Genomic DNA, 24,611 nt, shown 5'->3' with positions numbered 1-24,611 from the left:
TGCAGTGGCGTCGGAGGCCTAGCCAGGTCGGACAGACCAGTTGCAGTGGCGTCGGAGGCCTAGCCAGGTCGGACAGACAAGTAGCAGTGGCGTCGGAGGCCTAGCCAGGTCGGACAGACCAGTAGCAGTGGCGTCGGAGGCCTGGCCAGGTCGGACAGACCAGTAGCAGTGGCGTCGGAGGCCTAGCCAGGTCGGACAGACCAGTAGCAGTGGCGTCGGAGGCCTAGCCAGGTCGGACAGACCAGTTGCAGTGGCGTCGGAGGCCTAGCCAGGTCGGACAGACCAGTAGCAGTGGCGTCGGAGGCCTAGCCAGGTCGGACAGACCAGTAGCAGTGGCCTAGCCAGGTCGGACAGACCAGTAGCAGTGGCGTCGGAGGCCTAGCCAGGTCGGACAGACCAGTAGCAGTGGCCTAGCCAGGTCGGACAGACCAGTAGCAGTGGCGTCGGAGGCCTGGCCAGGTCGGACAGACCAGTAGCAGTGGCGTCGGAGGCCTGGCCAGGTCGGACAGACCAGTAGCAGTGTTGTCGGAGGCCTGGCCAGGTCGGACAGACCAGTAGCAGTGGCGTCGGAGGCCTAGCCAGGTCGGACAGACCAGTAGCAGTGGCGTCGGAGGCCTAGCCAGGTCGGACAGACCAGTAGCAGTGGCGTCGGAGGCCTAGACAGGTCGGAGGCCTAGCCAGGTCGGAGGCCTAGCCAGGTCGGTCCAAACACAGATTAATTGTCCTCGTTTTTTTTATTCGTCCCACACAAATCCTAAACTACGCCTTGCTCAGACAGTCTGTGTTTTTCCACTATACAGATACATTGTTTAATATAATTCCGACTAAAACTACACACATCATCAGACTATAATTTTATGATTCTAATCAATTTCATACAATTACAAGGTTTCAGAGTGGAATTATTTTATCATTATCATTCAACATATACATTATTTTATCAAATACCTACATGTTTTAAGCAGACCACCATAGTCCCTGTGCCGAAGAACACCAAGGTAACCTGCCTAAATGACTATCGCCCCATAGAACTCATCTGTAGCCATGACATGCTTTGAAAGTCATGGCTCACATAAAAAAACATCATCCCAGACACCCTGGATCCAATCCAATTTGCATACGGCCGCAATACATCCACAGATGACGCAATCTCTATTGCACTCCACACTGCCCTTTCCCATCTGTACAAAAGGAACACCTACGTGAGAATGCTGTTCATTGACTACAGCTCAGCGTTGAACACCGTAGTGCCCTCCACTATGGAGTGGATACGCATATCTACAACACTAATTAAGTTTGCCAACGGTGTTAATTAAGCCTGATCATAAACAACGCTGAGACAGCCTATAGGGAGGAGGTCAGAGGCCTGGCCGTGTGGTGACAGGAAAACAACCTCTCCCTCAATGTGAGCAAGACAAAGGAGCTGATCGTGGGGCTACAGGAAATGGAGGGCCGAGCACGCCCCCATTCACATCGACGGGGCTGTAGTGGAACGGCTCAAGAGCTTCAAGTTCCTCGGTGTCCACATCACTAAGGATCTATCATGGTCCACACACACCAACACAGTTGTGAAGAGGGCACGACAACGCCTCTCCCCCCCATCAGGAGACTGAAAAGTTTCGTCATTGGTGCTCAGATCCTCACCTAGTTCTACAGCTGCACCATCGAGAGCATCTGGACTGGCTGCATCACCACTACTCGGCATCCGACCTCAAGGCACTACAGAGGGTAGTGTGTAGGACCCAATACATCACTGGGGCTGAGCCCCCTGTAATTCAGGACCTCTATACCAGGCGGTGTCAGAGGAAGGCCCTAAAAAAAGACTCCAGCCACCCAAGTCTGTTAGACTGTTCTCTGCTACCGCATGGCAAGTGGTACCGATGCACCAAGTCCGGAACCAACGGAACCCTGAACATCTTCTACTTCCCAAGCCATACATTTGTTAGTCCGGGTTAGTCTGAATAGTTAGTCCGGGTAGCTTATTGGTTAATTATTTAACGAACTCCATTGACCCCCTTTGCACTAAATATTTTTGACTCATCACTGTTTGTTATCCTGTTTCCTGGTCACTTCATCCCCACCTGTATGTTATGTTCACTATATATACAGAAGTATTTCCCATTCATATTAGTAGATTTGATTATGTCAGCTACACCCGTTGCTGACAGGTGTTTAAAGTCTAGCACACAGCCGTGCAATCTCCATAGACAAACATTGGCAGTAGAATGGCCTTACTGAAGAGCACAGTGACTTTCAACGTGGCAGCGTCACAGGACGCCACCTTTCCAACAGGTCAGTTTGTCAAACGTATGCGCTGCTAGAGCTGCCCCGGTCAACTGTAAGTGCTGTTATTGTGAAGTGGAAATGTCTAGGAGCAACAACGGCTCAGCCGTGAAGTGGTAGGCCACACAAGCTCACAGAACGGGACCACCGAGTGCTGAAGCGCGTAAAAATCGTCTGTCCTCGGTTGCAACACTCACTACCGAGTTCCAAACTGCCTCTGGAAGCAACGTCAGCACAAGAACTGTTCATCAGGAGCTTCAAGATGTCACAAGCCTAAGATCACCATGCCCAATGCCAAGCGTCGGCTGGAGTGGTGTAAAGCTCACCGCCATTGGACTCTGGAGAAGTGGAAACGTGTTCTCAGGAGTGATGAATCACGCTTCACCATCTGGCAGTCCCAAGGACGAATCTGGGTTTGGCAGATGCCAGATGAACGCTACCTGCCCCAATGCATAGTGCCAACCGTAAAGTTTGGTGGAGGAGGAATAATGGTCTGGGGCTGTTTTTCATGGTTCATGCCCCTTAGTTCCAGTGATGGGAAATCTTCACTCTACAGCATACAATGACATTCAAGACGATTCTATGCTTCCAACTTTATGGCAACAGTTTGGGGATTGCCCTTTCCTGTTTCAGAATGACAATGCCCCCGTGCACAAAGCGAGGTCCATCCAGAAATGGTTTGTTGATGTGGAAGCACTTGACTGGACTCCACAGAGCCCTGACCTCAACCCCATCGAACACCTTCGGGATGAATTGAAATGCCGACTGCGAGCCAGGCCTAATTGCCCAACATCAGTGCCCGACCTCACTAATACTCTCGTGACTGAATGGAAGCAAGTCTCCGCAGCAATGTTCCAACATCTAGTGGAAAGCTTTCCCAGAAGAGTGGAGGCTGTTATAGCAGCAAAGGGGGGACCAACTCCATATTAATGCCCATGATTTGGGGCCCCACCACCATGGACACTGCAGCCCTGTGATTTGCTCCCCTCATCTTCTCTCCTCTCTCTCTCTCCCTCTGTCTCTCTCTCGTAATGTAATTCAGTTCAATTCAATTAAAATGTCTTTATTGGCATGGGAACCATGGGTCTCTCTCTCTCCCTCTCTCTAGCCCACTCTCCCTCTCTCTAGCCCACTCTCCTCTCTCTAGCCCACTCTCCCTCTCTCTAGCCCACTCTCCCTCTCTCTAGCCCACTCTCCTCTCTCTAGCCCACTCTACCTCTCTCTAGCCCACTCTCCTCTCTCTAGCCCACTCTCCTCTCCTCTCACTCTCCTCTCTATCTAGCCCACTCTCCTCTCTCTAGCCCACTCTCCCTCTCTCTAGCCCACTCTCCTCTCCTCTCCTCTCCTCTCCTCTCCTCTCCTCTCCTCTCCTCTCCTCTCCTCTCTCTAACCCACTCTCCTCTCTCTAGCCCACTCTCCTCTCCTCTCACTCTCTATCTAGCCCACTCTCCTCTCTATCTAGCCCACTCTCCCTCTCTCTAGCCCACTCTCCTCTCCTCTCCTCTCCTCTCCTCTCCTCTCCTCTCCTCTCCTCTCCTCTCCTCTCCTCTCCTCTCCTCTCCTCTCCTCTCTCTAGCCCACACTCCCTCTCTCTAGCCCACTCTCCTCTCTCTAGCCCATTCTCCTTTCCTCTCACTCTCCTCTCTCTATCTAGCCCACTCTCCTCTCTGTAGCCCACTCTCCCTTTCTCTAGCCCACTCTCCTCTCCTCTCCTCTCCTCTCCTCTCCTCTCCTCTCCTCTCCTTTCCTCTCCTCTCCTCTCCTCTCCTCTGTCCCACTCTCCTCCCCTCTCACTCTCCCTCTCTCTAGCCCACTCTCCTCTCCTCTCCTCTCCTCTCCTCTCCTCTCCTCTCCTCTCCTCTCCTCTCCTCTCCTCTCCTCTCATCTCATCTCCTCTCTCTATCCCACTCTCCTCCCCTCTCACTCTCCCTCTCTCTAGCCCACTCTCCTCTCCTCTCCTCTCCTCTCCTCTCCTCTTCTCTCCTCTCCTCTCCTCTCCTCTCCTATCTCCTGTCTCCTGTCTCGACTCTCTTGATTCTCCAGCTGTGAAAATCAATTGAGGAACAAAGAGAACCGTTCCATCCCTCTGCTGTTTTGCTCTTTACTCTCTCGTTCTCTCTTTCTCTCCCCTCGTTCTCTCGTTCTCTCACTCACATCCTCTTAATGAATAATGCAGGGTGCTCCAGTTCCATAAAATTGCCACAGTTTGAGTGTAAGAAAAAATATATTATTTATGCGATAGCGATATGTAAATGTTACGTCATATACATTGTTACGTCATGCCAACAAAGCAAATGTAATTTAATTGAGAGGGAGGGAGAGAGAGAGAGAGAGGGGGGGGGGAAAGAAGGGGTGGGTAGGTGGGTGAGAGAGAGAGAGAGAGAGAGAGAGAGAGAGAGAGAGACAGAGACCAAACTACCAGGTGTGAAACAGGGAAGGGACTCAGGGGGTATGCTAATTTGGTATAGAGCAGACCTAACTCACTCCATTAAATTAATCAAAACAGTAAACATTTTACGTTTGGCTAGAAATTCAAAAGGAAATTATTTTAACAGAGAAAAATGTCCTCCTGTGTGCTATCTATATCCCCCCACTAGAATCCCCATACTTTAATGAAGACAGCTTCTCCATCCTGGAGGGGGAAATCAATAATTTCCAGGCCCAGGGAGATGTACTAGTCTGTGGCAACCTAAATGCCAGAACCGGACAAGAACCTGACACCCTCAGCACACAGGGGGACAAACACTTGCCTGCAGGTGACAGCATTCCCTCCCACATATGCCCCCCTAGGCACAACTATGACAACATAACCAACAAAAACGGGTCACAACTCCTGCACTTCCTAACCTCCTGCCCAATGTATGACCATATTAGAGAGACATATTTCCCTCAGATTAAACTGTCTCGTTCTGTCCTTTATTTCCTTTGTTTTGTCGTTAGTATGGTCAGGGCGTGAGTTGGGGTGGGCAGTCTATGTTTGTTTTTCTATGATTTGGGGATTTCTATGTTTCGGCCTAGTATGGTTCTCAATCAGAGGCAGGTGTCATTAGTTGTCTCTGATTGAGCATCATACTTAGGTAGCCTGGGTTTCACTGTTTGTGGGTGGGTGTTTGTTTCCGTGTTTGTTCACCACACGGTACTGTTTTCGTTTTTGGTTATTCAGGTTACATTTTTGTATTTTAGTGTTCAGATTGTCTTTAAAATTAAATATCATGAACACTTACCACGCCGCATCTTGGTCCGATCCATACTACACCTCCTCTTCAGACGAAGAGAAGGAAAACCATTACAGGGTGGGTGGGAGATAGAGAGAAGGGGTGGGTAGGTGAAAGAGAAAGAGAGAAGGGGTGGGTGAGAGAGAGAGAAGGGGTGGGTGGGAGAGAGAGGGAGAGAGAGAGAGAGGAGGGGTGGGAGAGAGAGAGAGAGGGAGGGAGAGAGAGAGGGAGGGAGAGAGAGAGAAAAGGGGTGGGTGGAAGAGAGAGAGCGAGGGAGGGAGAGAGAGAGAAAAGGGGTGGGTGGAAGAGAGAGAGAGAAAAGGGGTGGGTGGGAGAGAGAGAGAGAGAGAGAGAGAAGGGGTGGGTGGAAGAGAGAGGGAGAGAGAGAGAGAGGGGGTGGGAGAGAGAGAGAGAGGGAGGGAGAGAGAGAGGGAGGGAGAGAGAGAGAAAAGGGGTGGGTGGAAGAGAGAGAGCGAGGGAGGGAGAGAGAGAGAAAAGGGGTGGGTGGAAGAGAGAGAGAGAAAAGGGGTGGGTGGAAGAGAGAGAGAGAGAGAGAGAGAGAGAGAGAGAAGGGGTGGGTGGAAGAGAGAGGGAGAGAGAGAGAGAGGAGGGGAGGGAGAGAGAGAGAGAGGGAGGGAGAGAGAGAGGGAGGGAGAGAGAGAGAGAAAAGGGGTGGGTGGAAGAGAGAGAGCGAGGGAGGGAGAGAGAGAGAAAAGGGGTGGGTGGAAGAGAGAGAGAGGGAGAGAGAGGAGGGGTGGGAGAGAGAGAGAGAGAAAAGGGGTGGGTGGAAGGGAGAGAGAGAGAAGGGGTGGGAGAGAGAGAGAGAAAAGGGGTGGGTGGAAGAGTGAGAGAGGGAGAGGGAGAGAGAGAGAGAGAGAGAGAGAGAGAGAGAGAGAGAGAAGGGGTGGGTGAGAGAGAGAGAAGGGGTGGGTGAGAGAGAGAGAAGGGGTGGGTGGGAGAGAGAGAGAGAAGGGGTGGGTGGGAGAGAGAGAGAGAGAGAGAGAGATGGGTGGGAGAGAGAGAGAGAGATGGGTGGGAGAGAGAGAGAGAGCAGAAGGGATTATTCAGATGTTCTGTCCTGTATTTTCTAAATCCAGATTAATTTGTTTAATAATGTATTCCAGGATTGTGCATGCCGTTGTTGATGGGGAGTGTAATTATGTTGTTATCTGTGTGTCTGTCTTTCTGGGGTTATGAAACCTGATTAGCAACCCGGAAAGCAGGCTGAATCCCGTGTGAAGGGTCTTTAATGCCCCAGAGAGGAAGAGAGGAGAGACAACCTCCTCCCTCAGTACTTTAAATAGGCCATGACTAGTGGGAGTCGGGGGAAGGCAATAAACACATTCGGTAACAAACAGTTACCAAATCCCTAAAACTCATATTTATCAATCTGTTTTTTATGAATGACAAAAATTGACCCACCCCCCCAGACGTGGCTAGCGATGCGTTGACATGGAAACAGAGAGAAGCAAAGAGACGAGGGAGCAGAAGTGTAGTAGAGTGTGAAAATGGACTCAGAGAGAGTTACAGAGAATCTCTATAGCAGCTGCACTGGTTATGCCCACCACGTCAAACATTCTGGCGTTACACACACACCTAGGCTGGTTAGAGAGCAAAGCTGTGATGGTCCCCAGGGCCCAGCCCATTGCAGCATGTCTCCCTCCCAGACCTTTCTCTCTCTCTCTCCCCTCACTAACTCTCCCTCCCTCCCTCCCTCCCTCCCTCCCTCCCTCCCTCCCTCCCTCCCTCCCTCCCTCCCTCCCTCCCTCCCTCCTGTCTCTCTTTCTCTCCTCCTCTTTCTCTTTCCCTCTCTCCTGTTCCATCTCCTCCTCCTAATCCACCCCTCTTTGTCTCTCCTCTAGCTACCTCTCCCCCTCTCTCCCTCCCCCCCCTCTCTCAGGCTGAAAACAGATTGGAGGCTGTTGAAGGAAGGGAGGCCTTGGTCTGCTGTGTTTCACATGCAACACACACACACACACATTATCAGGTGTCTGCAGCAGAACAGAACAGAACAGAAAGAGCGTCAGATTAGCTTCTTAAGGAGGCAGATCTGAATAACAAATGGATTTGCAATAGGAATGTGTTTGTTAATACACGGCTTTGCAACGTAATGGTAATATGTTTGATTCAATTTCCTTCTCTAGACCCCGGGGAAGGTTGTAGCACGTTTTCAGGTGTTCTGCTCGCTGGGGCGTTCTGTTTGTGTGGAACACATCATTCGGAACGAGGCCCAACTGCAATCCGACGTGATGGAGAAATCTTGTACGCAGTTTGCACCAGGTGGTCGAATTGTGACAAGTTGAAAACCATTTCAGTTATTTGAAACCCCATTTGAGTTGACAGAAACCCCAGTCTATTACTTATTCAACTAGGCCATGACAGGAAATCAGAACATCTAAAGACTGTGTATGTCTGCTGTAGAAATGAATGACTGACATATTAACACTAGTGACTTGGTAGATATTGATCGGCGGTGTAATTGAGACAATTGAAAACAGTCCTGTAGAAATGAATAACTGAACATCCTAAGAATACTTCCAGAACTAACAGAATGTCCTTTTACAGAGAGTGAGTCAGTAGATATGGTCTGCCAGACAGTGAGTCAGTAGATATGGTCTGCCAGACAGTGAGTCAGTAGATATGGTCTGCAAGACAGTGAGTCAGTAGATATGATCTGCCAGACAGTGAGTCAGTAGATATTGTTTGCCAGACAGTGAGTCAGTAGATATTGTCTGCCAGAGAGTGGGTCAGTAGATATGGTCTGCCAGACAGTGAGTCAGTAGATATGGTCTGCCAGACAGTGAGTCAGTAGATATTGTTTGCCAGACAGTGAGTCAGTAGATATTGTCTGCCAGACAGTGAGTCAGTAGATATTGTCTGCCAGACAGTGAGTCAGTAGATATGGTCTGCCAGACAGTGGGTCAGTAGATATTGTTTGCCAGACAGTGAGTCAGTAGATATGGTCTGCCAGACAGTGAGTCAGTAGATATTGTCTGCCAGACAGTGAGTCAGTAGATATTGTTTGCCAGACAGTGAGTCAGTAGATATGGTCTGCCAGACAGTGAGTCAGTAGATATTGTCTGCCAGACAGTGAGTCAGTAGATATTGTCTGCCAGACAGTGAGTCAGTAGATATTGTCTGCCAGACAGTGAGTCAGTAGATATGGTCTGCCAGACAGTGAGTCAGTAGATATTGTCTGCCAGACAGTGAGTCAGTAGATATTGTCTGCCAGACAGTGAGTCAGTAGATTTTGTCTGCCAGACAGTGAGTCAGTAGATATGGTCTGCCAGACAGTGAGTCAGTAGATATTGTCTGCCAGACAGTGAGTCAGTAGATATGGTCTGCCAGACAGTGAGTCAGTAGATATTGTCTGCCAGACAGTGAGTCAGTAGATATTGTCTGCCAGACAGTGAGTCAGTAGATATGGTCTGCCAGACAGTAAGTCAGTAGATATTGTCTGCCAGACAGTGAGTCAGTAGATATTGTCTGCCAGACAGTGAGTCAGTAGATATGGTCTGTCAGACAGTGAGTCAGTAGATATGGTCTGCCAGACAGTGAGTCAGTAGATATGGTCTGCCAGACAGTGAGTCAGTAGATATTGTTTGCCAGACAGTGAGTCAGTAGATATTGTCTGCCAGACAGTGAGTCAGTAGATATTGTCTGCCAGACAGTGAGTCAGTAGATATGGTCTGCCAGACAGTGAGTCAGTAGATATTGTCTGCCAGACAGTGAGTCAGTAGATATTGTCTGCCAGACAGTGAGTCAGTAGATATTGTTTGCTAGACAGTGAGTCAGTAGATATTGTCTGCCAGACAGTGAGTCAGTAGATATGGTCTGCCAGACAGTGAGTCAGTAGATATGGTCTGCCAGACAGTGAGTCAATAGATATTGTCTGCCAGACAGTGAGTCAGTAGATATGGTCTGCCAGACAGTGAGTCAGTAGATATTGTCTGCCAGACAGTGAGTCAGTAGATATGGTTTGCCAGACAGTGAGCCAGTAGATATGGTCTGCCAGACAGTGAGTCAGTAGATATTGTCTGCCAGACAGTGAGTCAGTAGATATGGTCTGCCAGACAGTGAGTCAGTAGATATTGTCTGCCAGACAGTGAGTCAGTAGATATTGTCTGCCAGACAGTGAGTCAGTAGATATGGTCTGCCAGACAGTAAGTCAGTAGATATTGTCTGCCAGACAGTGAGTCAGTAGATATTGTCTGCCAGACAGTGAGTCAGTAGATATGGTCTGTCAGACAGTGAGTCAGTAGATATGGTCTGCCAGACAGTGAGTCAGTAGATATGGTCTGCCAGACAGTGAGTCAGTAGATATTGTTTGCCAGACAGTGAGTCAGTAGATATTGTCTGCCAGACAGTGAGTCAGTAGATATTGTCTGCCAGACAGTGAGTCAGTAGATATGGTCTGCCAGACAGTGAGTCAGTAGATATTGTCTGCCAGACAGTGAGTCAGTAGATATTGTCTGCCAGACAGTGAGTCAGTAGATATTGTTTGCTAGACAGTGAGTCAGTAGATATTGTCTGCCAGACAGTGAGTCAGTAGATATGGTCTGCCAGACAGTGAGTCAGTAGATATGGTCTGCCAGACAGTGAGTCAATAGATATTGTCTGCCAGACAGTGAGTCAGTAGATATGGTCTGCCAGACAGTGAGTCAGTAGATATTGTCTGCCAGACAGTGAGTCAGTAGATATGGTTTGCCAGACAGTGAGCCAGTAGATATTGTCTGCCAGACAGTGAGTCAGTAGATATGGTCTGCCAGACAGTGAGTCAGTAGATATTGTCTGCCAGACAGTGAGTCAGTAGATATTGTCTGCCAGACAGTGAGTCAGCATATATTGTCTGCCAGACAGTGGGTCAGATATTGTCTACATTTGGACCAGGGCCAATAGGAATATATTGCCATTTGGACCAGGGCCAATAGGAATATATTGCCATTTGGACCAGGGCCAATAGGAATAGAGTGCAGATTGAGTCTCCTCAGAACAGCACCAGAATAGAAGACAACTGCTGAGCATGTATTATTCAGTGAAGATCCTGAAATTGTAGTTTTGGGGCAATATGAGCTTAACCAGTCTAACCAGCGAAACCAGTCAAACCATCATAAACAGTCTACCCAGCGAAACCAGTCTAACCATCATAACCAGTCTACCCAGCGAAACCAGTCAAACCATCATAAACAGTCTACCCAGCGAAACCAGTCTAACCATCATAAACAGTCTACCCAGCGAAACCAGTCAAACCATCATAAACAGTCTACCCAGCGAAACCAGTCTAACCATCATAAACAGTCTACCCAGCGAAACCAGTCTAACCATCATAAACAGTCTACCCAGCGAAACCAGTCTAACCATCATAAACAGTCTACCCAGCGAAACCAGTCTAACCATCATAAACAGTCTACCCAGCGAAACCAGTCTAACCATCATAAACAGTCTACCCAGCGAAACCAGTCTAACCATCATAAACAGTCTACCCAGCGAAACCAGTCTAACCATCATAAACAGTCTACCCAGCGAAACCAGTCTAACCATCATAAACAGTCTACCCAGCGAAACCAGTCTAACCATCATAAACAGTCTACCCAGCGAAACCAGTCAAACCATCATAACCAGTCTAATTAGTCAAACCAGTGAAACCAGTCTAACCAGCATAACCTCGTACCCATGTTTATTTATGTATGTACGTATTTAGTGTTTGGAGCATGTTAAGTGGACTTATATTAAAAGACTCCATTTACACTCTGTTTGACTCTCCTGCGCCTGACTTCCCTGCCACCTGTACACACGACTCTGACAACAACAGACATCACATTAAACAGATATCAAAAGCCTTCTCTTGCTCTAAAGAGACCAGTCCGAAGTTCACATGAGAACCTCTCGACAAGTCCAACATGTCCCTGATTTAAGAACAAAGAGTCCAGATGAGACTTCAGTCTGTTAGCGAGGACCTCGGCAAATATCTTGTAGTCCGCACAGAGTAATGCCACGGGCCTCCAGTTTCTTAAGGTCACACAGGTCCCCATTTTTGGACAGGAGAGTCAGAGCCGCCCGACGGCAGCTCATCGGCAACTCTCCTACCACGACGCATTCAAGCAAACACGCAAAAAAAGTCCAGTCGAATTATTTCCCAGAATTTGTATAAAACTCCGCTGGGAGTCCGTCGACCCTCGGTGCACGGCCTGGGGGACATCTGGGTTACGGCCTCTGCCAGTTCATGGGACAACAGGGGAAAGTCCATTTCATCTCTCTGTGCCAGAGAGAGCTTAAGGAGTTCTGAAAACAAAACCCGAGCACACAGTTCTGCCCTATAAAACACAGTATAAAACTCCACAGTCCGCTCCCGCATCTCCCCCACCACAGAGGTCACCCGCCCATCAGACAGCCGCATCTCCCCCACCACAGAGGTCACCCGCCCATCAGACAGCCGCATCTCCCCCACCACAGAGGTCACCCGCCCATCAGACAGCCGCATCTCCCCCACCACAGAGGTCGCCCGCCCATCAGACAGCCGTAGACAATGCCCTTGGCTTCACCACTCTGTTTTTCCAAACCAAAGAAGAAGGAGCTGGGAGCATCCATCTCCTTGAGCATGGAGAACCTAGCTCTTACAAGTGCTCCCTTTGCTTTAACCTGGAAAAAACTGCCCAGGTCCCTATGTAGTTCAGCTAAATTAGCCTGGAGGCCTACATTGCCTTGCCCCACCATCTCTAACCTCCATCTCACTAATACGCTCTAGTTCCCCCAATACTCTCCTAGCCTCTGAGGAGGAGAGAGCTGTATTCTGTTGACAGAAAACTTCTAACTTTCCCACACAGCCCACCATTGACTCAGAAACTCATACAACCCCTCTTCGCTGCTCCCACCTTTCCCAAAAAGTCTGGAAACCTGAGCAAAAAGTGGTACCTTGTAAGAGCTTTACATTAAACTTCAAGAAAATAAGTAAGGACACAGCCCTTCATCCGAACTCTCAACTACAACTATAAAACCCTCGCAGCATGCACACACACAGAGAGAGAGAGAGAGAGAGAGAGAGAGAGAGAGAGAGAGAGAGAGAGAGAGAGAGAGAGAGAGAGAGAGAGAGAGAGAGAGAGAGAGAGAGAGAGAGAGAGAGAGAGAGAATACATATACATAATATGACATTTGTAATGTCTTTATTCTTTTGGAACTTCTGTGAGTGTAATGTTGAGTGTATTATCTACCTCACTTGCTTTGGCAATGTTAACATATGTTTCCCATGCTAATAAAGCGGCCTTGAATTGAATTAAGAGAATCTTTGCTGGCTAATAGCAGGAGAGGAGGGTACACATTGTTGTCTGAGGTCTGTTTCATTATGGAGATTTTCACTGCAGTGTCTTTCCAATCTTCATCCCTCCATTAATCCTCCCTCCATCCCTGGCTCAAACACTGAGGTCTGATTAAATCAGGAGCCAGATTGGCTTTCCGCCTGCTGCTTCGAGACCATGTCTCACCCTTCCTCTCTTCCTGTCTCCCTCTCTCTGTATCTCCTCTCTATCTCTGTATCTCCCCTTCTCTTTCTCTCTCTGTTTCCCCCCTCTCTCTCTCTGTTTCTCCCCTCTCTCTCTCTGTTTCTCCCCTCTCTCTCTCTGTTTCTCCCCTCCCTCTCTCTGTTTCTCCTCCCCCTCCCTCTGTCCCCCCTCTCTGTTTCTCCTCCCCCTCCCTCTGCCCCCCCCTCTCTGTTTCTCCTCCCCCTCCCTCTGTTCTCCCCTCTCTCTGTTTTTCCTCCCCCTCCCTCTGTTCTCCCCTCTCTCTGTTTTTCCTCCCCCTCCCTCTGTTCTCCCCTCTCTCTGTTTCTCCCCCCTCTCCCTCTGTTCTCCCCCCTCTCTCTCTGTTTCTCCCCCCTCTCTCTCTCTGTTTCTCCCCCCTCTCTCTGTGTTTCTCCCCCCTCTCTCTGTTTCTCCCCCCTCTCTCTCTCTGTTTCTCCCCTCTCTCACTCTGTTTCTCCCCCCTCGCTCTCTCTGTCCCCCCCTCTCTCTCTGTTTCTCCCCCCTCTCTCTCTCTGTTTCTCCCCCTCTCTCGCTCTGTTTCTCCCCCCTCTCTCTCTGTTTTTCGCCCCTCTCTCTCTCTGTTTCTCCCCCCTCTCTCTCTCTCTCTCTGTTTCTCCCCCCTCTCTCTCTGTTTCTCCCCCCCTCCCTCTCTGTCCCCCCTCTCTCTGTTTCTCCCCCCCTCTCTCTCTGTTTCTCCCCTCTCTCTCTCTGTCCCCCTCTCTCTCTGTATCTCCCCCTCTCTCTGTTTCTCCCCCTCTCTCTCTCTGTTTCTCCCCCCTCTCTCTCTCTGTTTCTCCCCCCTCTCTCTCTCTGTTTCTCCCCCCTCTCTCTCTGTTTCTCCCCCCTCTCTCTCTCTGTTTCTTCCCTCTCTCTCTCACTGTTTCCCCCCCCCCTCTCTCTGTTTCTCCCCTCTCCCTCTGTTCTCCCCCCTCTCTCTCTGTTTCTCCCCCCCTCTCTCTTTCTGTTTCTCCCCTCTCTCTCTCTGTTTCTCCCCTCTCTCTCTGTTTCTCCCCTCTCTCTCTGTTTCTCCCCCCTCTCTCTCTGTTTCTCCCCTCTCTCTCTGTTTCTCCCCCCTCTCTCTCTGTTTCTCCCCCCTCTCTCTCTCTGTTTCTCCCCCCTCTCTCTCTCTGTTTCTCCCCCCTCTCTCTCTCTCTGTTTCTCCCCCCTCTCTCTCTGTTTCTACCCCCTCTCTCTCTCTCTGTTTCTACCCCCCCTCTCTCTGTTTCTACCCCCTCTCTCTCTCTCTGTTTCTCGCCCCTCTATCTCTGTTTCTCCCCCCTCTCTCTCTGTTTCTCCCCTCTCTCTCACTGTTTCTACCCCCTCTCTCTCTGTTTCTCCCCCCTCTCCCTCTGTTTCTACCCCCTCTCTCCGTCTGTTTCTCCCCCCTCTCTCTTTGTTTCTCCCCCTCTCTCTCTCTGTTTCTACCCCCTCTCTCTCTGTTTCTCCCCCCTCTCTCTCTGTTTCTCCCCTCTCTCTCTCTGTTTCTACCCCCTCTCTCTCTGTTTCTCCCCTCTCTCTCTGTTTCTCCTCCCTCTCTCTGTTTCTCTCCCCTCTCTCTCTGTTTCTCCCCTCTCTCTCTGTTTCTCCCCTCTCTCTCTGTTTCTCTCCCCTCTCTCTCTGTTTCTCCCCTCTCTCTCTGTTTCTCCCCCGCTCTCTCTGTTTCTCTCCCCTCTCTCTCTGTTTCTCCCCCCTCTCTCTCTGTTTCTCCCCTCTCTCGCTCTGTTTCTACCCCCTCTCTCTCTGTTTCTCCCCCCCTCTCTCTGTTTCTCCCCCCTCTCTCTCTGTTTCTCCCCTCTCTCTCTGTTTCTCCCCCCTCTCTCTGTTTCTCTCCCCTCTCTCTCTGTTTCTCCCCTCTCTCTCTGTTTCTCCCCTCTCTCTCTGTTTCTCCCCCCGCTCTCTCTGTTTCTCTCCCCTCTCTCTCTGTTTCTCCCCCCTCTCTCTCTGTTTCTCCCCCCTCTCTCTCTGTACTCCCCCACCCCTCTCTCTGTCTGTACTCCCCCACCCCTCTCTCTCTGTACTCCCCCACCCCTCTCTCTCTCTGTACTCCCCCACCCCTCTCTCTCTCTGTACTCCCCCACCCTTCTCTCTCTGTTTCTCGCCCCTCTCTATCTGTTTCCCACCCCTCTCTCTCTGTTTCTACCCCCTCTCTCTCTCTCTGTTTCTCCCCCCTCTATCTCTGTTTCTCCACCCTCTCTCTCTGTTTCTCCCCCCTCTCTCACTGTTTCTACCCCCTCTCTCTCTGTTTCTCCCCTCTCTCTCTCTGTTTCTCCCCCCTCTCTCTCTCTGTTTCTCCCCCCTCTCTCTCTGTTTCTCCCCCCTCTCTCTCTCTGTTTCTCCCCCTCTCTCTCTGTTTCTCCCCCCTCTCTCTCTCTGTTTCTACCCCCTCTCTCTCTGTTTCTCCCCCCTCTCCCTCTGTTTCTACCCCCCCTCTCTCTGTTTCTCCCCCCTCTCTCTCTGTCTCTCTCTCTCTGTTTCTCCCCCCTCTCTCTGTTTCTCTCCCCTCTCTCTCTGTTTCTCCCCCCTCTCTCTCTGTTTCTCTCCCCTCTCTCTCTCTGTTTCTCCCCTCTCTCTCTGTTTCTCCCCCCTCTCTCTCTGTTTCTCTCCCCTCTCTCTCTGTACTCCCCCACCCCTCTCTCTGTCTGTACTCCCCCACCCCCCTCTCTCTGTACTCCCCCACCCCTCTCTCTCTCTGTACTCCCCCACCCCCTCTCTCTCTGTTTCTCCCCCCTCTCTCTCTCTGTACTCCCCCACCCCTCTCTCTCTCTCTGTATCTCCCCCCTCCTCTTCCTCCCATACTGGAGCCAGTATGATATATTTATCTGTCTAATGGGTTGGACTGTGATGTGATCCTCTCTAGGGGTTGGTAGCTGGAGCTAATCAAAACACAACCCTCTATAGCCATTCAGTAACACCACTCTCTAGAGCCACTCAGTAACACCACTCTCTATAGCCACTCAGTAACACCACTCTCTATAGCCACTCAGTAACCACTCAGTAACACCACTCTCTAGAGCCACTCAGTAACACCACTCTCTATAGCCACTCAGTAACACCACTCTCTAGAGCCACTCAGTAACACCACTCTCTATAGCCACTCAGTAACACCACTCTCTAGAGCCACTCAGTAACACCACTCTCTAGAGCCACTCAGTAACACCACTCTCTATAGCCACTCAGTAACACCACTCTCTATAGCCACTCAGGAACACCACTCTCTATAGCCACTCAGTAACACACACTCTCTATAGCCACTCAGGAACACCACTCTCTATAGCCACTCAGAACCACACACAGGGCTCTACTGTCCCTCCATCAGGTCCTAATGGCCTGGTACTCAGGGCTCTATTGTCCCTCCATCAGGTCCTAATGGCCTGGTACTCAGGGCTCTACTGTCCCTCCATCAGGTCCTAATGGCCTGGTACTCAGGGCTCTATTGTTCCTCCATCAGGTCCTAATGGTCTGGTACTCAGGGCTCTATTGTTCCTCCATCAGGCCCTAATGGTCTGGTACTCAGGGCTCTATTGTTCCTCCATCAGGTCCTAATGGTCTGGTACTCAGGGCTCTATTGTTCCTCCATCAGGTCCTAATGGTCTGGTACTCAGGGCTCTATTGTTCCTCCACCAGGTCCTAATGGCCTGGTACTCAGGGCTCTATTGTTCCTCCATCAGGTCCTAATGGTCTGGTACTCAGGGCTCTATTGTTCCTCCATCAGGTCCTAATGGTCTGGTACTCAGGGCTCTATTGCTCCTCCATCAGGTCCTAATGGTCTGGTACTCAGGGCTCTATTGTTCCTCCACCAGGTCCTAATGGCCTGGTACTCAGGGCTCTATTGTCCCTCCATCAGGTCCTAATGGTCTGGTACTCAGGGCTCTATTGTTCCTCCATCAGGTCCTAATGGTCTGGTACTCAGGGCTCTATTGTCCCTCTAACCACTCTGACATAAATGCAATCAAAAATCACATCAAAACAGTATCAGTGCTTTTAAAACTCACCTCACTGTGATCGATACACGTGAAGAAAGAAGTTCAACAACAGGTTGAAACTGAGTGTGGAAAACGTGGTTGATGTGGATGTTGTTTCAAAGCCAAACACAACGAAACAGCTACGTAGATTGAAGATGTTTTTTGGTACATGATTGGTCTAGCTAGCCTATACTCCAAGATTCTAGGAGTTGCTTTTGAGTGATGACTGTATTGCTATGTATACTGGATGGGCTGGTTACCTGATGCTACGCTCTACTTTTAGTTTATTTTTTGACCATTTTAATTGTAAACGATCACAGTAAGGCACTTAATTGTTACCCAGAAATGATTTGATATTGAATTAAAATGGCTGCAGTGGACCTTTAAAGGATGGGTCATCATAGTGAGACACACACACACACACACACACACACACACACACACACACACGCACTTTGCCCGGAGTAGTGTTGTTGACAGTGCATTTGTTGATGCATTGACTAACAGCTCGTATCGCTGAAGCATAACAGATTGCGAGATAGACATGTAAAGGTAGTTTCTGATTGAGTCGACATGTTGTCTTTAAATTTCAACCACGCTGTAACGTTGAATGGATTGAATAGAGCCTTGTAGCGTCAGACCGCGCTAAGGGCTGTGTTTGGCTTTGTCCCAAATTGCACCCAATTTGTCCCAAATTGCATCATGTATAGTGCACTACTTTGGATATGGCTTGAAAATAGTGCACTATATAGGGAACAGACTTCCGTTTGAGACGCATCCAGCATCAGGGAACGTGTTCAGGGATGTGTTTTTCTCCGTCTGCAACCCAAATGGCACCCTATTCCCTATAAAGGGCACTACTTTCAAGCCATATCAGAAGTAGTGCACTATGTATGGAACAGGGTCACAGTTGAGACGCTTCCAGAGTCAGAGACCGTGTAAAGGGCTGTGTGTCTCTGTGTTTGTTATGATGTATTGACTGACTCTGGGTCTCTGTGTGCGTGTCTGTGTGTTTCTGTGTGTGTTTCTGTGTGTGCGTGGGTGGTGTATTGACTGACTCTGGGTCTCTGTGTGTTTCTGTGTGTGTCTGTGTGTGTGTCTGTGTGTGCGTGGGTGGTGTATTGACTGACTCTGTGTCTGTGTGGGTCTTGGCTTCACAGGGAAAGTCCTATGTGTTTGACCGGGTGTTCCCCACCAACACAACACAGGAACAGGTGTACAACACCTGCGCCAAGCAGATAGTCAAAGGTGAGTGCCAGCCTCTCTCTCTCTCTCTCTCTCTCTGTCTCGCTCTCTCTCTCTCCCTCTCTCCCTCTCTCTCTCGCTCTCTCGCTCTCTCTCGCTCTCTCTCTCTCTCTCGCGCTCTCTCGCTCTCTCTCGCTCTCTCTCGCTCTCTCTCGCTCTCTCTCGCTCTCTCTCTCGCTCTCTCTCTCTCTCTCTCTCTCTCTCTCTCTCTCTCTCTCTCTCTCTCTCTCGTACCAGTCAAAAGTTTGGACACACCTACTCATTCAAGGGTTTTTCTTAATTTTTGCTATTTTCTACATTGTAGAATAATAGTGAAGACATCAAAACTATGAAATAACACATATGGAATCATGTAGTTACCAAAATAGTGTTTAAAAAATGATCTCAATTGGGTTGAGGTCGGGTAATTGTGGAGGTCAGGTCATCTGATGCAGCACTCCATCAATCTCCTTCTTGGTCAAATATCCCTTACACAGCCTGGAGGTGTGTTGGGTCATTGTCCTGTTGAAACACAAATATTAGTCCCACTAAGTGCAAACCAGATGGGATGATGTATCGCTGCAGAATGCGGTTGTAGCCATGCTGGTTAAGAGTGTGCAAAGCTGTCATCTGTGATGATTCTAAATAAATCACTGACAGTGTCACCAGCAAAGCATCCCCACACCATCACACCTCCTCCTCCATGCTTCACGGTGGGAACCACACATGCGGAGATAATCCGTTCACCTACTCTGCATCTCATACAGACACGGCGGTTGGAACCAAAAATCTCAAAGTTGGACTTATCAGACAAAAGGACAGATTTCCACCAGTCTAATGTCCATTGCTCGTGTTTCTTGGCCTAAGCGAGTCTCTTCTTCTTATTGGTGTCCTTTAGTAGTGTTTTTTTTGCAGCAATTCGACCATGAAGGCCCGATTCACGCAGTCTCCTCTGAACAGTTTATGCTGAGATGTGTCTGTGACTTGAACTCTTTTACAGCATTTATTTGGGCTGCAATTTCTGAGGCTGGTAACTCTAATGAACTTATCCTCTGCAGCAGAGGTAACTCTGGGTCTTCCATTCCTGTGGCGGTCCACATGAGAGCCAGTTTCATCATAGCGCTTGATGGTTTTTGTGTCTGCACTTGAAGACACTTTTAAAGTTCTTGAAATGTTCCATATTGACTGACCTTCATGTCTTAAAGTAATGATGGTCTGTCGTTTCTCTTTGCTTATTTGAGCTGTTAATATGGACTCGGTCTTTTACCAAATAGGGCTATATTCTGTATACCACCCCTACCTTGTCACAACACATCTGATTGGCTCAAAAGCATTAAGAAGGAAAGAAATTCCGCAAATTAACTTTTAACAACGCACACCTGTTAATTGAAATGCATTCCAGGTGAATACTTCATGAAGCTGGTTGAGAGAATGCCAAGAGTGTGCAAAGCTGTCATCAAGGCAAAGGGTGGCTACTTTGAAGAATCTCAAATATAACATATATTTGGATTGTTTAAAACTTTTTTATATGATTCCATGTGTTATTTTCATAGTTTTGGTGTCTTGATGTTTTTCTTCCACAATTTACGAGTTGGTGTGTCCAAACTTTTGACTGATACTGTATATGTTTCCAACATACCTAAACATGTGCCAAGAAGATAGCCTAGTCAAAGGGGAGGAGCCACTTATCACCACCATACCTCAGAGCAGCCGTAGCTGACAGAACAGCCGTGGCTGACAGAGCAGCCGTAGCTGACAGAGCAGCCGTAGCTGACAGAGCAGCCGTAGCTGACAGAACAGCTGGTAGCTTCACTTTGATTCTAGTAGTAGTTTGGGCCTGATAAAAAAAGAACCCAAAAGCAATCATGTGCATGCTTATCTTGAATGAAATATGAAGGCTTGTAAATGAGATATGGGCTCCCTCGAGCTCTACTATCTTGCTCCTCTCTCTCTCTCTCTCTCTCTCTCTCTCTCTCACACACATTCTGCTACATTCAAAGATATTGCAGATTTCAATCCAGTTGTCTAACATGTCTGTCTGTGATTGAGTCTAGGACAGATAGATGGCTGGAAGAGGAAGATAACAGCACAGCCAGAACATAGAGAGCATGAGGGAACAGAGAGAAACAACAGAGACACCCAATGAGAACCCAGCCAGAGGTAGCGAGTAACAACAGAGACACCCAATGAGAACCAAGCCAGAGGTAGAGAGTAACAACAGAGAGAGAGAGAAATGTGGGAGTTTATCAAGATTGGATTTGTTTTCAAATTCCTAATGGGTCTCTGTAATCTGGGGGAAATATGTGTCTCTGATAGGGTCATACCAAGTTAGGAAGTGCAGGTTGGTTTCCTCCTCATCTTGTGGCCTCTCTCTTGCCTGATTCCTCTCTAGGTTTCTTCCTAGGTTCTGGTCTTTCTAGGGAGTTTTTTCTAGCCACCGTGCTTCTACACCTGCATTGCTTGCTGTTTGGGGTTTTAGGCTGGGTATCTGTACAGCACTTTGAGATATCAGCTGATGTACGAAGGGCTATATGAACACATTTGATTTGATTTGATCTCAATAGCAAGGCTCACTGAGTCAAAGAAAGTGAAATAGAGAATAAAACAATAGTGAAATTAACCATTTTAAAAATGAACATTAAATGTTACACTCACAGAAGTTCCAAATGTCATATTATGTATATATACAGTGTTGTAATATATACAGTGTTGTAATATATACAGTGTTGTAATATATACAGTATTGTAATATATACAGTGTTGTAATATATACAGTGTTGTAATATATACAGTGTATTGTAATATATACAGTAAGTATATATACAGTATTGTAATATGTACAGTATTGTAATATATACAGTGTTGTAATATATACAGTATTGTAATATATACAGTGTTGTAATATGTACAGTATTGTAATATATACAGTATTGTAATATATACAGTGTTGTAATATATACAGTATTGTAATATATACAGTATTGTAATATATACAGTGTTGTAATATGTACAAATGGTTAAAGTACAACAGGGAAAATAAATCAACATAAATATGGGTTGTATTTACAATGGTGTTTGTTCTTCACTGGTTGACCTTTTCTTGTGGCAACAGGTCAGTTTTTTTTGTAAATTCTTTCCAATGTGTCAAGTAATTATCTTTTTGTTTTCTCATGATTTGGTTGGGTCTAATTGTGCTGCTGTCCTGGGGCTCTGTAGGGTGTGTTTGTGTTTGTGAACAGAGCCCCAGGACCAGCTGGCTTAGGGGACTCTTCTCCAAGTTCATCTCTCTGTAGGTGATGGCTTTGTTATGGAAGGTTTGGGAATCGCTTCCTTTTAGGTGGTTGTAGAATTTAACGTCTCTTTTCTGGATTTTGATAATTAGTGGGTATCGGCCTAATTCTGCTCTGCATGTATTATTTGGTGTTTTACGTTGTACAGTGAGGATAGTTTTGAAGAATTCTGCATGTAGAGTCTCAATTTGGTGTTTGTCCTATTTTGTGAATTCTTGGTTGGTGAGCGAACCCCAGACCTCACAACCATAAAGGGCAATGGGCTCTATGACTGATTCAAGTTTTTTTAGCCAGATCCTAATTGATATGACAAATTTCATGTTCATTTTGATGGCATGGAAGGCCATTCTTGCCTTGTCTCTCAGATCATTCACAGGTTTGTGGAAGTTACCTGTGGGGCTGATGTTTAGGCCGGGGTATGCATAGTTTTTTTGTGTGCTCTGGGGCAACAGTGTCTAGATGGAATTTGTATTTGTGGTCCTGGTGACTGTACCTTTTTGGAACACAATTTATTTTTGTCTTACTGAGATTTACTGTCAGGGCCCAAGTCTGACAGAATCGTTGCAGAAGATCTAGGTGCTGCTGTAGGCCCTCATTGGTTGGTGGATCATACCGCAATTGATGCATTTCAGTTGAGATAATTCAGTAGCACTTGGAAACGAAACATCATTGCCAAGTATTCACATCGGAGTTACAATGCAATCACTAGGCAGCCAACTGCCTACATTAGGAAACAGACTTGTTACCAATAAACCACAAATATATCACACATGACACGAGTCACGGCCCCCACGACAGTTCAAATAACAATAAACAAAACATTAATTAGCATCCTCCTGTAGAACTGTAAAAAACGTAGTGGGTGAGGAGTCGGGCGCAGGAGGCAGAAGGTACAGAATAGTGCTTTTATTTCGGCACGCAGGGAAAATCGTGCACGCCAAATACCGGGCGTAAATACACGATAGCCCAAACACAGGACCTAACGAGTCCGGAGAAAAACCCAAAACGAGACACTCGAAGGGATCGGCGGCAGCTAGTAGACTGGTGACGACGACCGCCGAGCGCCACTCGAACAGGAAGTAGAGACAAAACCAAAAGAAGGGATCGGTGGCAGCTAGTAGACTGGTGACGATGACTGCCGAGCGCCACTCGAACAGGAAGTGGAGACAAAACCAAAAGAAGGGATCGGTGGCAGCTAGTAGACTGGTGACGATGACCGCCGAGCGCCACTCGAACAGGAAGTGTAGACAAAACCAAAAGAAGGGATCGGTGGCAGCTAGTAGACTGGTGACGATGACCGCCGAGCGCCACTCGAACAGGAAGTGGAGACAAAACCAAAAGAAGGGATCGGTGGCAGCTAGTAGACTGGTGATGATGACCGCCGAGCGCCACTCGAACAGGAAGTGGAGACAAAACCAAAAGAAGGGATCAGTGGCAGCTAGTAGACTGGTGACGATGACCGCCGAGCGCCACTCGAACAGGAAGTGGAGACAAAACCAAAAGAAGGGATCGGTGGCAGCTAATAGACTGGTGACGACGACCGCAGAGCGCCACTCGAACAGGAAGTGGAGACAAAACCAAAAGAAGGGATCGGTGGCAGCTAGTAGACTGGTGACGACGACCGCCGAGCGCCACTCGAACAGGAAGTGGAGACAAAACCAAAATAAGGGATCGGTGGCAGCTAGTAGACTGGTGACGACGACCGCCGAGCGTCGCCCGAACAGGAAGAGGAGCCACCTTCGGTAGTAGTCATGACAGTGTCTGCCGAGAGTAGCCTCTTTCAACTGCTGTGATGCTGAATCGCAGCCGGAATGAGAAGTGGGTGTTTGTAGACAGACAGGTTTTGTTATTTATTAGGCCTAATTAAAATGTTCATGCCTAGGCTAAATGAACCTAGATTGTGTTTGAAAACAATTGTGTTTTGTTATTTATTAATTCAAATGTACATACAAATAGCCTATAGGACAGGTCATTATAAAATTATATTATACAAATATTATACTTTGAAGTTGTGTGAGGACCTGTTTTTCCAGTTTTAAATGTTTTTTTAAATGTTTAATTTAAATTAAAATATGTATGATACCACATTTATGATTTAGAGCAGGGGACGAAACCTGTCCTATTGGTATAGGAACATCAATGAAACCTGTCCTATTGGTATAGGAACATCAATGAAACCTGTCCTATTGGTATAGGAACATCAATGAGACCTGTCCTATTGGTATAGGAACATCAATTAAACCTGTCCTATTGGTATAGGAACATCAATGAAACCTGTCCTATTGGTATAGGAACATCAATGAAACCTGTCCTATTGGTATAGGAACATCAATGAAACCTGTCCTATTGGTATAGGAACATCAATGAAACCTGTCCTATTGGTATAGGAACATCAATGAAACCTGTCCTATTGGTATAGGAACATCAATGAAACCTGTCCTATTGGTATAGGAACATCAATGAAACCTGTCCTATTGGTATAGGAACATCAATGAAACCTGTCCTATTGGTATAGGAACATCAATGAAACCTGTCCTATTGGTATAGGAACATCAATGAGACCTGTCCTATTGGTATAGGAACATCAATGAAACCTGTCCTATTGGTATAGGAACATCAATGAAACCTGTCCTATTGGTATAGTAACATCAATGAAACCTGTCCTATTGGTATAGGAACATCAATGAAACCTGTCCTATTGGTATAGGAACATCAATGGAACCTGTCCTATTGGTATAGTAACATCAATGAAACCTGTCCTATTGGTATAGGAACATCAATGAAACCTGTCCTATTGGTATAGGAACATCAATGAAACCTGTCCTATTGGTATAGGAACATCAATGAAACCCGTCCTATTGGTATAGGAACATCAATGAGACCTGTCCTATTGGTATAGGAACATCAATTAAACCTGTCCTATTGGTATAGGAACATCAATGAAACCTGTCCTATTGGTATAGGAACATCAATGAAACCTGTCCTATTGGTATAGGAACATCAATGAGACCTGTCCTATTGGTATAGGAACATCAATTAAACCTGTCCTATTGGTATAGGAACATCAATGAAACCTGTCCTATTGGTATAGGAACATCAATGAAACCTGTCCTATTGGTATAG

The 24,611-nt window shown here is 47.7% G+C and overlaps 1 pseudogene; it reads left to right on the top strand.

Annotated features, from left to right (window-relative positions):
- The first annotated feature begins 2,225 nt into the window (after window positions 1-2,225).
- Window positions 2,226-24,611, top strand: part of LOC139369509 (kinesin heavy chain-like) — a 103,147-nt pseudogene continuing 80,761 nt past the window's right edge.

This window comes from Oncorhynchus clarkii, chromosome 17 (assembly GCF_045791955.1).
Source record: "Oncorhynchus clarkii lewisi isolate Uvic-CL-2024 chromosome 17, UVic_Ocla_1.0, whole genome shotgun sequence".
Classification (NCBI taxonomy): domain Eukaryota; kingdom Metazoa; phylum Chordata; class Actinopteri; order Salmoniformes; family Salmonidae; genus Oncorhynchus; species Oncorhynchus clarkii.
The sequence above is the reverse complement of the archived record's forward strand: the minus strand, read 5'-3'. Positions and strand labels throughout refer to the sequence as shown.